This window comes from Monopterus albus, unplaced genomic scaffold (genome assembly GCF_001952655.1).
Source record: "Monopterus albus unplaced genomic scaffold, M_albus_1.0 scaffold21.1, whole genome shotgun sequence".
NCBI classification, from domain to species: Eukaryota; Metazoa; Chordata; class Actinopteri; order Synbranchiformes; family Synbranchidae; genus Monopterus; species Monopterus albus.
Window position 1 is genome coordinate 2,825,740 of NW_018127901.1, and position 13,243 is coordinate 2,838,982.

Sequence of the window (13,243 nt, forward strand, 5' to 3'; positions counted from 1 at the left end):
CTGTTTTAAAACTTAGAAAATAATTTTTGAGAATGCTTTTAACACTGATAGAGTTTTAATTTAGAAAATTCTTTGTATTTCCTTATATTCTTTAAACCTGTGCGTTATCTTATTCAGCTAATGAGTCATTAATGTTTCTTCTCCTTACATCATTTTAAATCACTGCTAAAACCACATGATGCTCATAATTTGGTTCCATTGTAGGCTACACAGGCTTGTGGGCTGACTTTTACGAAGCCCCTGAAGTCCTAAAAGATAATATTTTTTATGTGAACAAGATGTGTTGTTTGCACAATAACCACATCAACAATTATTATTATTCTTGTTTACACAAAAAGAAAAAGTTAGGACTTCATGGGCGCCATAGAAAACAATACATTGAATGGTACGATGCTGTATAAAGCTGTTTATTATTTCAAGTAAACACTGAGTAGGGCATTGACAGCAGTTCAATTTAACTGCCACTGTAATATGAAGGGCCAATGTTTGGACCATACACTGGTCTTCAAATTATCTACTGTTTCTATCTTTCACCTGCAGGTGCATCCAAAGCCCACAAGCCATCTCATCAGGAAGTAATCACAGTTGTAATGTCAGGTGTGGAGGAGAAACAGACTGTTGGACGCGCTCTGACCAATGGGCTGCCACAGAACATTGCGGCTGACCAATCAATTCATACCACCAATATGGCGCAGCCCTGTTCCTGCAGTGCTACCATACACAGGGTAATTCCGGTAAGACTGCTTCATGAATTAGCATGAAATGAGTGTTTGGTTCAGGTGTATTGAAGTGGTTGGTTGTCATAAAGCGTTATCTTTTTAAACAAGGTGTTTACCCAGAGGCTAGCATTAAAAGCATCTAAAAGTAGGGCTAACTAGCTGTTAAGTGTGGATGGACGGCTTGTTAGCTTAATGCTAAAGTTTCCTGAGAATGTTGTGCACGCAGATGCTACAACTAGATGCAAATTAGTCCCTGCGTCACCATACCTGCTGTTGTGCCATAAAGCGATTACAGCTAATACTTTGTTACTGGAAGGGGGTTTCGGCCTCAGATCACCTTCTTCTTCTTCTTCTTCTTCTTCTTCTTCTTCTTCTTCTTCTTCTTCTTCTTCTTCTGATGTTTATTGGCGGTTTGCAAGCCAACTTAAGGTGCATTACCTTCTTCTTCTGATTTTTATTGGCGGTTTGCAAGCCAATTTAAGGTGCATTACCGCCACCTGCTGGGCTGGAATGTGGAACAATGATACTCAGATCACCTTCATTTCAGTCTGAGTATTTCTTGCATCACTTCGCTTTTTGTAGTAGATGTGTTCTGTTTTGATTAATAAAATATGTTCTAACGCCATGTATTAAAAACAGGGCTGTAATATGTGATACTCAAGAAAGCACTATTTCCAAACATATTGTTATTTAAATTTTATATAAACAATAACATCTGATTAAAAACCTTTCTTTGGTAGAAGAAAAATGCCCTATACAGATGTCTTGGCCCTTCAGCTGTAATTTAACTGGTAAAGTAGACTGAATGGTTGATAATTAAAATATAACCCACAAGGGTGAAATAAAGGTAATGTGAGGCAGAAAACCATTTTCAGTTTAAAGATATTAGCTTTATTTACTTTTTAGCATGGAGTAAACTGCATATTACTAGTTTAACTTAAATTATCACAAAGAACTGTTTATAGTGTACAGCACAAATACACAGTCAGTAGAATGACTGCAAAGTGGGTCATTTTCTTTATTTTATATGTAGCCCTCATCAGCAACGTTATAGTCCATTTTCCATAATAGGCTATAAGAAGACATCAACATCTGTTTTATGAATAAATGCTTTTTAAACATGGTATATATTTTGTTTCTGAAACTGGCTGGGTAATGATCTATACCTACTTACTTGGGTGTGTTTACAGAGGAGTCTCATTTGGGTGATGCAATTCTAGGTTGAATATGATAAATCTAACATCAGCATAGTAATTTCCTGTCATGGCATGTGTCCTGTTTGACAAGACAAATCTTTTCTTTTTGCAGGAGCTGCTAAAAATAACTGAAGCATGTCTGCTGACTGAAGTCCAAAGAGAAGTTCAACACAAGTGTTTCAGCCACTCTGTGAAACGCTCGTTGGTGAACTGCGCTGCCAAGATTTTGAACAATCCTGGTATGTTTTTACTGCTTTCATTTTGCAGTTACAGAACAGAGAAGACAGCAGCCTGGCATGGCGGCCAGAGGCTGATCATAAACTGTATTTTGTTCTCTGTGATAAAAAATTGAAAGCCCTGTCTAATATATCATAGCTTTGTAGTATTCTTCTGTATGTGTGTAAGCATTGCACCTCTAAACAGCAGTGAAAGCTCCAGTCGATAAGACCATGAACTGGAACTTAAAGTTGACAGCAAATGACCACGTGCCAAGTGAGCGCCTTTGGCGATTAATACATGTGTATACAGACTGTATGTATCTTCTGTACATAGACAGTCTCCTGTTCGTCCTCATTTCAGTGATTTGTTACAACTATCGCTCCTTTGAATTTGCTTTTACCGTATGTGTACAGGTCTGTTGTCAGCCCTTGCATCTCATTTGAACAAGCGTTATTTGTGTTGATCCAGGCTGACTCACAATAGACAAATGACAAGAATAAGGCTAAATCCCTGACTCCTCAGCAGAATATTAAGTCAAGAGCTGAAGAGGCAGTAAGGCCTTGTAGCAGAAATGATTTGTGTTTGAGATTAAATGTTTAAAAAACAGGGTTATTAAAATAAAATGCCATGGAGTTTAGCTCAGCTGGGAGTAGCTGGTTGAAAAGGAACATTTGTGATTAGTTTTGATGGGGCATGCTGCGCCATGCTTACAGTAGAGAAGCCCCCCGAGTCCCCAGCTTCGTAATGTTTTGAAGACAGGAGAGGAAAGATGTGACACTGACAGGGGGAGGAAATTAGATATGAAAGGTGAAAAGTCAGGGTTAGAAGGTGGCAGTGAGAAGATGAATGAATGACAGACAGGAGACTGAGACAGCTAGCATCTCTGCTAAATTAAAACTGATGACTAACCGAGGGAAGAAAACGTAATCCTCCATATATGACATAATGAGTTTTTGTTCTCTTCATGCATAATTTTGAGCCTCAGCATGCGTCCATCCCCAAACCACAGTGGAAAGGTTTACTTTGTTGCTTGGTTTTAGTTTGTTATGGCTTAAATTGTCTAATTACATACAGTCTGGGGCTTGTAAACACAGCTAACATCAACTCTTTAAGTAGCTTGTTTATTGTGTGGAGTTTCTTGCCAGGTGAGAGGTTTTTGGCAGTGGTACAGCTCTAAGCAAATTGTCAGTCCTGTCTCTGGGTCTTTAGTTTCACTCAACCTACTTGTCCTGTGACGTTCAGTACAGAGACTTCAAGCCATCAGATGTCGGTGTCTAGCATTTACTGTTGTTTTCTGCACTACCCTGCGCAAGGTTATTCATTAGATACGGTTTGTTTAGTAACAACAAATGTGTGATGGGTGAATGTGGTGCAGTCTCCAAGATTTGTAAGCACAGACGAAGCTTAAAGTAAGCCAAAGCTCTTAATCTCTGAAAGATGAAGTGTGTCAGTAGCGACGCAGCAGTGGGGTTACCTGCCATCCGAGGTGTCTACTGTCAGTTCGGCCATATTGTAACGCTTGAAGGAAAAATGGAGAACTGAGAAAACTCCATTTGTCCTCTTGTTACACTTGGCTACTTTGCGTTCTGCAGTTTAATTTATAAGCAGCCAGTGTCTGTTGACCATCTGCCACAACAACCACAGAAAACTGATATCAAAGTGAGTCTGGATTGGCTCTTGGCCCTTGCAGTGTTTTGCTTTTTGCTTTCTCAGGTCCCTCCTTGTGGATTGATCACTGATTGATACAGTGCCTTGCGAAAGTATTCGGCCCCCTTGAACTTTGCGACCTTTTGCCACATTTCAGGCTTCAAACATAAAGATATAAAACTGTAATTTTTTGTGAAGAATCAACAACAAGTGGGACACAATCATGAAGTGGAACGAAATTTATTGGATATTTCAAACTTTTTTAACAAATAAAAAACTGAAAAATTGGGCGTGCAAAATTATTCAGCCCCCTTAAGTTAATACTTGGTAGCGCCACCTTTTGCTGCGATTACAGCTGTAAATCGCTTGGGGTATGTCTCTATCAGTTTTGCACATCGAGAGACTGAAATTTTTGCCCATGCCTCCTTGCAAAACAGCTCGAGCTCAGTGAGGTTGGATGAAGAGCGTTTGTGAACAGCAGTTGTCAGTTCTTTCCACAGATTCTCGATTGGATTCAGGTCTGGACTTTGACTTGGCCATTCTAACACCTGGATATGTTTAGTTGTGAACCATTCCATTGTAGATTTTGCTTTATGTTTTGGATCATTGTCTTGTTGGAAGACAAATCTCCGTCCCAGTCTCAGGTCTTTTGCAGACTCCATCAGGTTTCCTTCCAAAATGGTCCTGTATTTGGCTCCATCCATCTTCCCATCAAGTTTAACCATCTTCCCTGTCCCTGCTAAAGAAAAGCAGGCCCAAACCATGATGCTGCCACCACCATGTTTGACAGTGGGGATAGTGTGTTCAGGGTGATGAGCTGTGTTGCTTTTACGCCAAACATAACGTTTTGCATTGTTGCCAAAAAGTTCGATTTTGGTTTCAGCTGACCAGAGCACCTTCTTCCACATGTTTGGTGTGTCTCCCAGGTGGCTTGTGGCAAACTTTAAACGACACTTTTTATGGATATCTTTAAGAAATGGCTTTCTTCTTGCCACTCTTCCATAAAGGCCAGATTTGTGCAGTATACGACTGACTGTTGTCCTATGGACAGAGTCTCCCACCTCAGCTGTAGATCTCTGCAGTTCATCCAGAGTGATCATGGGCCTCTTGGCTGCATCTCTGATCAGTCTTCTCCTTGTATGAGCTGAAAGTTTAGAGGGACGGCCAGGTCTTGGTAGATTTGCAGTGGTCTGATACTCCTTCCATTTCAATATTATCGCTTGCACAGTGCTCCTTGGGATGTTTAAAGCTTGGGAAATCTTTTTGTATCCAAATCCGGCTTTAAACTTCTTCATCATTAGTCATTTAGGTCAACATTGGATCATTCAGAGATCCTCACTGAACTTCTGGAGAGAGTTTGCTGCACTGAAAGTAACTATATGGAGTAATGACAAATTGTCCTGCCTGATATTTGTTCTCCCCCATATGTCTAACAGTGCTGCACATGCCCAGAACATGATCATTTATTTATGACTTGGAAGTACACGGACTCGAAGCCTTAATAGAAGCTCTAAGTTGCTTTACTTGAGTTCGAGCCACAGTGTGGCTGGTGCACGGTATGTTCCTTCAGTTTATATAAAAAAAAAATTAGATTACAGGGTGACACATCTGTATTTCTTTTAGACTCCTTCTTCCCAGTGTATAATTTCAGTATTAAATAGTTTTTTCCCAGTTTTTTCCTGGGATTGGCTCTGCCCCCCCGTGACCCCGTTGAGGGACTAAGCGGTAGAAAATGAATGAATGAAATAGTTTTTTTTCAACATCTTTGTTTCATGAAAGGAAATCTATTTCTCTCACTTCCCTGCACAGACGAGGTTGTCAGCAGTTGAAGATATGATGGTCACTGTACAAAACGATCATAGTGACAGCGGTGTGTGTAACCTCATGTTGCACCACAGTGTGTGTGTGTGTGTCTCCCCTGATGGCTGAAGGGATGATAAGGAGTCCAAGTGGCCTACATCTTGACAGGAGAAATAACAGGACATGTCAGGGTAAATGGGTCCTTGTTGATGGTCCAGGTAATTGCAGGTGTAGCTGTTATTGTTTTCGTCCAGACCGTTGGCTGCTTTTTCATTCTTGTTGACAACACCAGACATTGCTGCCACCAGTAGTGTAGAGAAACGTGCTGATTGGTAGTGTGTGTGCAGTTGTGAGTCTATAAATATGTGTTTTCTTTGGCCATCACTGATTGACTTTACGCTGAAAGAAGTGTGTGTGACGGCTGCTTTATACTTGGTGTGACTTCTGACTGAATCTACCCTTTGTTTTTGTGAGCACACATGTGAAGACTGGTGCCAGTGTTTGTGGAGAAAATAGTATATTATGAAAAAAAAAGTATATTTTGAGAAATAAAATGGAATTCAAGTGTAGCCCAGAGAAGGAAGTCATGCCTTCAGAGGGTCATACTGTGAATGTATTATTGAATCTGGATCTGAACTGAAACTTAGTGACAAAACACTTGAAATGAAAGTTGCTTGCCTGGCATGGTTGCCAAAAAAAGGTTTCTCTTCCGGGTTTGCTTCTACAAAACATATTGTAACTTTCCCTAATAGGTACTGGGTCCCACCTAGTTAGTGCCTGGCTTTACAGTACTGTTCAATATATGCATTTAAAAGTTAGTGAAGTGTTGTGTATCTTTATCTTGTTGTGTCTACCACTCCTCATGGCTCCCACCACATCCACCCATTATCTATACTGCTTATTCCTAAATATGGTCATGGGGGGGCTGGAGCCAATCCCAGCTGACACTGATGAGAGGCGGGGTCCACTCTGGACAGGTTGCCAGTCTATCTGACATGTAGACAAACAACCACACACACTCACTCCTACAGGAAGTTTAGCGTCTCCAGTCAACCGAAGCTACATGTCTTTGGACTGTGGGAGGAAGCCAGAGTACCCGGAGAGAACCCATGCAGGGACAGGGAGAACACGCAGACTCCACACAGAAAGGCCCAGTTGGCCGGGGCTCAAACCTGGAACCTTCTGGCTGTGAGACGACGGCACTAATTGTTGTGCCACTGGCTCCCATCACAATTTCTCCTATAATGTGAATGCTACATAATTGTTTACTCAGTCAAGGACTATACTCCCAAGATCCCAAGATTGAGAAGCACTTTATGCAACATGATATTTATCTGAGGTAAATGAATCATCATGAGTTGAATCAAATCAAAAGTAATAGCATTAAGTTGAATTGAATCGAGAATCCACAGCAATATACCAGCCCTGTTCAACAACAGTCTTTAATACCATGTAAGCACACAACATTACAGGCACTGATTGGGAATACTGACTTTTGTTGATTATGTAAAATGAACTTTCTACCACATCTACATCAACTCTGTGGCTCGTGGAGTGGATCAGCTTGGTCTAAACACACTTGCCCTCAGGTTTTCACAACTGGTCTCTCTGAAGTAAATGAGTCTTGATTTCCTCATTGAGCTCTTAATTTTATTGCCCTTTAATACCTTAGCCACTCATCAAATTAAAAACACAGCAGTGTGTCCCAGTAGTAGCTTCACAGTAGTTACCTTACCCAGGGAGGACTATGTGGTCGTCTGTACTGCTGTTTCAGTAGATTGAAAGTGGACTTCTTTAAGAACATCCTTTCAAAAGACATGGGGCTGGTGTACGAGGTTGTTTAGGGAGCACAACCTCAAGTCCTGTACCTCCAAAATGAAAAACTCTCATCTTTACTAGGGAGAACCTCCTGAAACAACCATTAAAAATAACAGGTGGGCCATAGAAAAGTAGCCCACCTCCAAAACAATCCACTTGCTCAGGCTATTTTTCTGTGGCCCACCCTGTATAAAAAGGAGAAATCACTTTGTGGTAGCAAAAAAAATCTCTTTTTACTGTTGCAGAGGTCTACAGTTGTATTATGTTTAATGTATGATAGGTAGTAAGTCTGTAATTAGCTTCCCCAGGCTGGATTATACTGTTTAAGGATGGTGAGTGAGGAAAGTTGAAGCACAGTATGAAGGCTCCATTCTCACTAGCTGGATGGCTGTTTTAGCGCCCTAAGTGGAAAGAAGCAATTCTGTGCTGTGCTTAAGAGATTAGAAAGTGATGCTCTGGGCTGAAGTGTCTTCTACTCAGCAGCTCTTCAAGCCCTTTGTGACAGGGGCAAAACTAAACACACCATAAAATCTCATGCCCCTGGTAAATGTTCTTTTTTCTCTTTTCTATTCCTGCAGAATCAGTTTATTAGGTTTTGTGTCTTTTTGATGTTGAACAGGTGTCGTACAGCGAGTCTAACATAATCTGCTTTTGCTGTCGGATGTTGCTGGCAGTCACTGATTCAGCAGAAATGGAATAAAAACACTTAAGTCACCTCCAGGCACCCTCGATAACTGCTAATCTGCCTGTACTGGATCGGCTTTCACAACTCTGACAGAGCAAATGTGATGTGCTCACACTTGGAATCGTGCTGCTCCCTTTGTAAAACCTATTTCTCATTTCTTGATATGAAAAGCGACGTCTCATAGAAGTGCTTTACCTGCTGAGCTAAGAACGTAGAAAACCCAATAAAGAGAGGAGAGGGACACGGAGAGGCACTGAAAATAATAACGAGGCACTTCACGCAGCTTCTGGTAAAATATGGACAGATGTCATGTAACATAGGAGCAGAAGTACATAACAAATAGCAGATATATGACTAAGTTGGCCAAACAAATCTTCTGCTGCTTTACTGTCATTGTAAGTTTGCATGTCTATACTATTTACACCTTATCAGAGATGGAAGAAACACTGACGTGTTGTGTAATTTTCAGACAGGTAGTTAGCTTTGTGGCCAACAACTTCATCCTGCTCACTGTTTTTCAGGCTGCTCAGGGTTTTTACAGCCTCCTTTCTTCTTTATCGTTCTCTTGTTTGTAGTTTTGTTTCCACCATGTACAAATTTCTAGAGCAGTCATATGCTTTGTGTCTTCACCTAGAGGGTGGGGTAATGTCATGGATCTTCTTTCATTACCTTCATCTTTGTCCTGCTTCACAGTTTCACCCGTCTCTTCTCTAAGTGCTGCATTAGGGTAAAACAGATTAACCGTAATGCACAAGAGGGAATATACAGCACAATGTATATCTACAGTAAAGTCTGCTTGTATAGGACTAATATCACCAAGAAACATACAGTATTTTTAATCAGATTAGTGATTTTGTGGAGGATTTTCCTCATCATCAACTTTCACTGCATCTAATCCATGGTCCTGATCCCAAGTAATGACCAGTCCTTGAGTTTTGACCTTCATGTGTCAAAGTTTTTCATGTTTCCCTGACCTGTATACACAGTAAATGTCAGGCTGCTTCCTGTGTTGGTAATACCTTTAGCCAGTGAACACATACCACTTTGCACATTAAATGCATATTCAAGTTATTTGTATGACAAATAACTACAAGCCATTGACACCATTTCAGTTTCAGAATAAGCCCAGTTAACCTTTTGGATTTTAGTGTGGAGACAGCCAGACAGTATTTACAACAGACAGACATGAAATAGAGGGCTGTGAGTGAAAAACATTCTATTCAGTTTTTTTAATTACTTGTTATTGTGTTTGGACTCGGTACAGTAGAAGTTTGGACATGTGCAGAGGAGGGATAGTGGTTATATTGGTAGAAGGATGTTAGAGATGGAGCTGCCAGGCAAGAGGTCAAGAGGAAGGCCAACTGGTTTAAAGTTAACTGGGATATTGTGGTTGTGAAAGATCCTTTTTAACTTCTCTGATAAACCAGCCACATAAGGGATGACAGTGTTATCCCCTCTTGTTTCTGGTTTGCCAGTCGGGCAGAAGTGATGAAGCCTCTTGGATGAGAGGTGAAATGTCTTTGACCTAAAAACCTAGTCCAGTTGAAGTTTTTTCAGCTTACTATGCCCTGGATGACTGAGAATCTGCACGGACAGTGTCTGGCTGGGTTTATTTCAGGCAGGAAAACAGAAAGCGCCGTCTTTTTGTCACACTGTTCCTACAGTAAGCATAATGGAAACACACAATGAGTCAGCTGTAATTAAAGACAATGTTGTGCTACAGATTAGCATCAATAAATCCCTTAAGGTTGACCCAGTAGAACTGAGGCCATGTTAGAATCCATTGTAGGAACTCTCTTGGAAGTGAAAACAAGGTTGAACTAAAGAGCTGTTGTATGTAGATAGGGAGAAGATGGACTTTATGAGGAGTCTTTGTTCATTAAACGGGCATTAGTGCTAGTTGCCAATGAGCCTTGTGAGGAAATGAAAATCTGTACTAATGCCGACATCATTAGGAGGCAAATAGCTGGTGTAATTCAGTGTGCATGGACAGACTCCAGCAGCTCCGACATTGTTTGTACATTAATAAATCACGACCATGTATAAAGTAATACCAGGGTCCCTCCATCCTTTTTGCCTTTTAGGCTTTGAAAAGTTTCTGCTGTTCCTTTGTTATTGTCTTGTGATGCCGATGGGATGTTGTTGACGACCCCCCCCTTTTCACTTACTTAGCAATAATTTGTGTATTTATTATGTCACCAGCTGCAACTAATTTGACTTCTAAGACTGAGACAAAGCTTTGAGAGGCAAAGATTATCCTGTTGTCCACCTATTAGGAGTTATTGTGCAAGTAAAGTCCATGGTTTTAATTTGCTGATGGCAATGAAACTAATAGATATTTAAGAGTGGTTCAGAGTTGAGACTATGGGAATGACAGAGCAGTGAGAGAGCCAGAATGCAGGTGGGTGTCTTCACAATCGCTTAACTTTCTTTTGGCTTTCTTTTTGTCTTTTAAAGAAAAAACAAATGAATCACATCTCTATGGATACTTCATGCCGGTGTTACTTTAATGAAGTAACACAAGATGTTCCTTGGCTGGTTTTATGCATGTAGTGAATGAAGTTGAGCCCTCTCCTTATGACGAGCCAAGCCTTCTGGCACTGTGACTGTCTCTGAGACCAGGGCCTCTGGGGGTCGACTGTGTGTGATGCCCCTTGTTCATCCACTGATCCGTTTATTCGAAGGCTGTGGATGAAGCAGGGTGTTTAATGTTGTTGTGGGGGCTCAGAGGGTCATTATGCATGTGTCTGCCTACATGTGCATGTGTGTTGGTGTGAGCTAGTCGGCGTGTGTTGCTGTCTTCAGGCTCCTCCGAGCCATCTGCCTGCCTCAGTACTACAAAGTACCCCTTCCAGCTCCCTGTGGACCACTATAGTGAGTCCAGTCATGGCTCAGAATTAATACTGGGCACAAATGACACTTCTTGGTCTGCTGTGTTAATTGTTGGGAGGGAGAATCGTTGCACAGAGAGAGTGAGACAAAGAAAGAGCAAAAACCAGGGTTAACATTGGTTTGGCTTTTTGAGGTGGAGAAGGGTTCAAAGCGGCCAGAGGACTCAGATTTTCCTCAGATGTGGCGTTCTTCCTTCTGGATGGGTTAGCATCGAAACAAACATTGTTTTGGTAACATGAATGCCGTAACATGGTTATGATTTTACATTTGTTTTGAATTAATATGATTTTAATTTGGGAGTAAGTCGAGCTTTGTGTAACATCAGTACTTTGTGGCCCATAAGCAGTAACCAGAGTGTTCGCTGGACCGGCACATTTACTGTGAGCCATCTAATACTAGATTCATTCTGGAGGCTGCATTTTGTACAGTTTGTCCCACATAGGCCTTCGTAGTTTACATTGTCACTAGTAAACCGGATATAATGGGAGAGGCAAAGATTAGGAATGGCTTATGGTGTCGGTTCACTGTGAATCTCATTAGGCTGAAAAGAAATGAATCGGAGAGATGCTCAACAACAGCCAAACTTGGTCTCTTACAGCTGTGTTGTTGAAGGATCATTCAGTTAATGTTAGGGAAGGTATATACTGTGGCAAATATAACTTCAGTATGTTGCTTTTCTTGTGCTGGATGTCAGTGAGATTAGTAGCATGAATAATTGCAGCTCGCAGCACTGAGCTGCTTTGAAAAAAATCCAACATCAGTGTCTTTCCAGTTAGTGTCCCTGTAACTCTGGATAATCCACAAACTGTCCTGTGAGCTACTACTCTCTCTCAGAGAAGCGGCCTCGTGACAGTGGCTCACAGTGTAGGCAGTGGATTATTAACAGGGACTGCTTCTGAAAAGACAAAATCGTATTGCGGTGACGGCACATACTGTGGCTGACATTTCAAAACCTTGGCACATAAGACTACAACTAGCTGCATGAATCGCTATTGATGGGGTTGGGACATGTGAACGGATTCAGCCCAGTTAGGACAAGACATTATTTACCAGATTATTAACAAAGTGTTTCAGTGTTCACTGTCTCACTGCTACACCTCTGTGACCAACATCTTGCTGTGGACAGGTCAAACCACATACTAATTATTTGTGTATAGCTGAGGTTGTGTGACAACCTCTAAACCCCACTTTGTTTTCTGCTGCTGATTTAACTCGAGCAATGGTGGTGTTTCTGTATCAGAAAACTACTATCACACTATTAGTGATGTGAAGTAAATTGTATGAGAACTATCGGTGTTTCTGTCAGTGGCATTTGACAAAAGAATTAGATCTGGGGACTAAAGAAAGGCGAGCTGATGTGAGAGAGTGGTGATAAAACTGTTTTTGACAGCAAAAAACGCCCGTTGGCTTCCCATGCCGAGCCCTCAGTGAAAAAGAGAAATGTCCCTGAACACTGGGATTTTGACAACTTGAAACTGTATCCCACGGGATGACAAATGGTTTATCCATGAGCTTTTCTTTCCTGCTTCCTCTGTCCCTCTCGGTCTGTCTCTGTTTATGGAAAAGCAGACATAGAAGTGAAGGCAGCGTGATGAGATGAAGCAGATTTTGTTCACATAGCAAATTACAAATTGGAAATGCACACAGAGAGCAAAGCGACAGGCTGTTTCCCTGTAGTTGGCCAGACTACTGCTTCACTTTGGTGTAAAGTGTGATGTTGACTTTACAGTGGACTTATTGAATCATTTTTTTCTAGGGATGCACCAATGTACCACTTGTCACAGACCAAGTACGATCACTTACATTAGAGCCAATACTGACACAGAGGTCAAGGTCAAAGGTCAAAGTGTTTATTTGTCATGCACAGTTAGGAAATGTGTTTCCCTGTACAATGAAATTCTTACTTTGCCGTCCACATGAATGCCACAAAATATAAAGTAGATGAGTAATAACACAAATCTAAGGCACTTTAAAGCAGCAAGTTAAAGAAGCACAATAAAAATATAACAAGAAAACAAGTGCTTAATAATAATTAGGGGTGTATGTGCATCGTGGAACAATTTGTTGCGATTCAAAAATGTGACACTGCATTGTGAAAAATATATGGCAAAATGAAGTCAAGGCTCCCATGTCAAGTGTGTGAATAGGAAATTAAATGTTTGAAAACAGGTTTTGTGACTTTACATACATAAACAGAAATGTGTGACACTAGTTTGCGTTCTTACTGTGTTCACGGTGTTTTATCGTGACTGTATCGAACCCTACGT

At 41.0% G+C, this 13,243-nt stretch overlaps 1 protein-coding gene across 7 annotated transcripts in view; it reads left to right on the forward strand.

The window, feature by feature from the left end:
• Positions 1-651: 651 nt before the first annotated feature.
• pde6a (phosphodiesterase 6A, cGMP-specific, rod, alpha) overlaps positions 652-13,243 on the forward strand; it is a 76,752-nt gene continuing 64,160 nt past the window's right edge. For 6 of the 7 annotated variants that reach the window (XM_020594020.1, XM_020594021.1, XM_020594023.1 and 3 more), the window contains exons 1-2: positions 652-734; positions 2,028-2,154. The gene's annotated coding sequence lies outside the window, so the exon portion shown is untranslated. The remainder of the gene's footprint in view (positions 735-2,027; positions 2,155-13,243) is intronic. The other variant, XM_020594017.1, reaches the window with a different exon arrangement.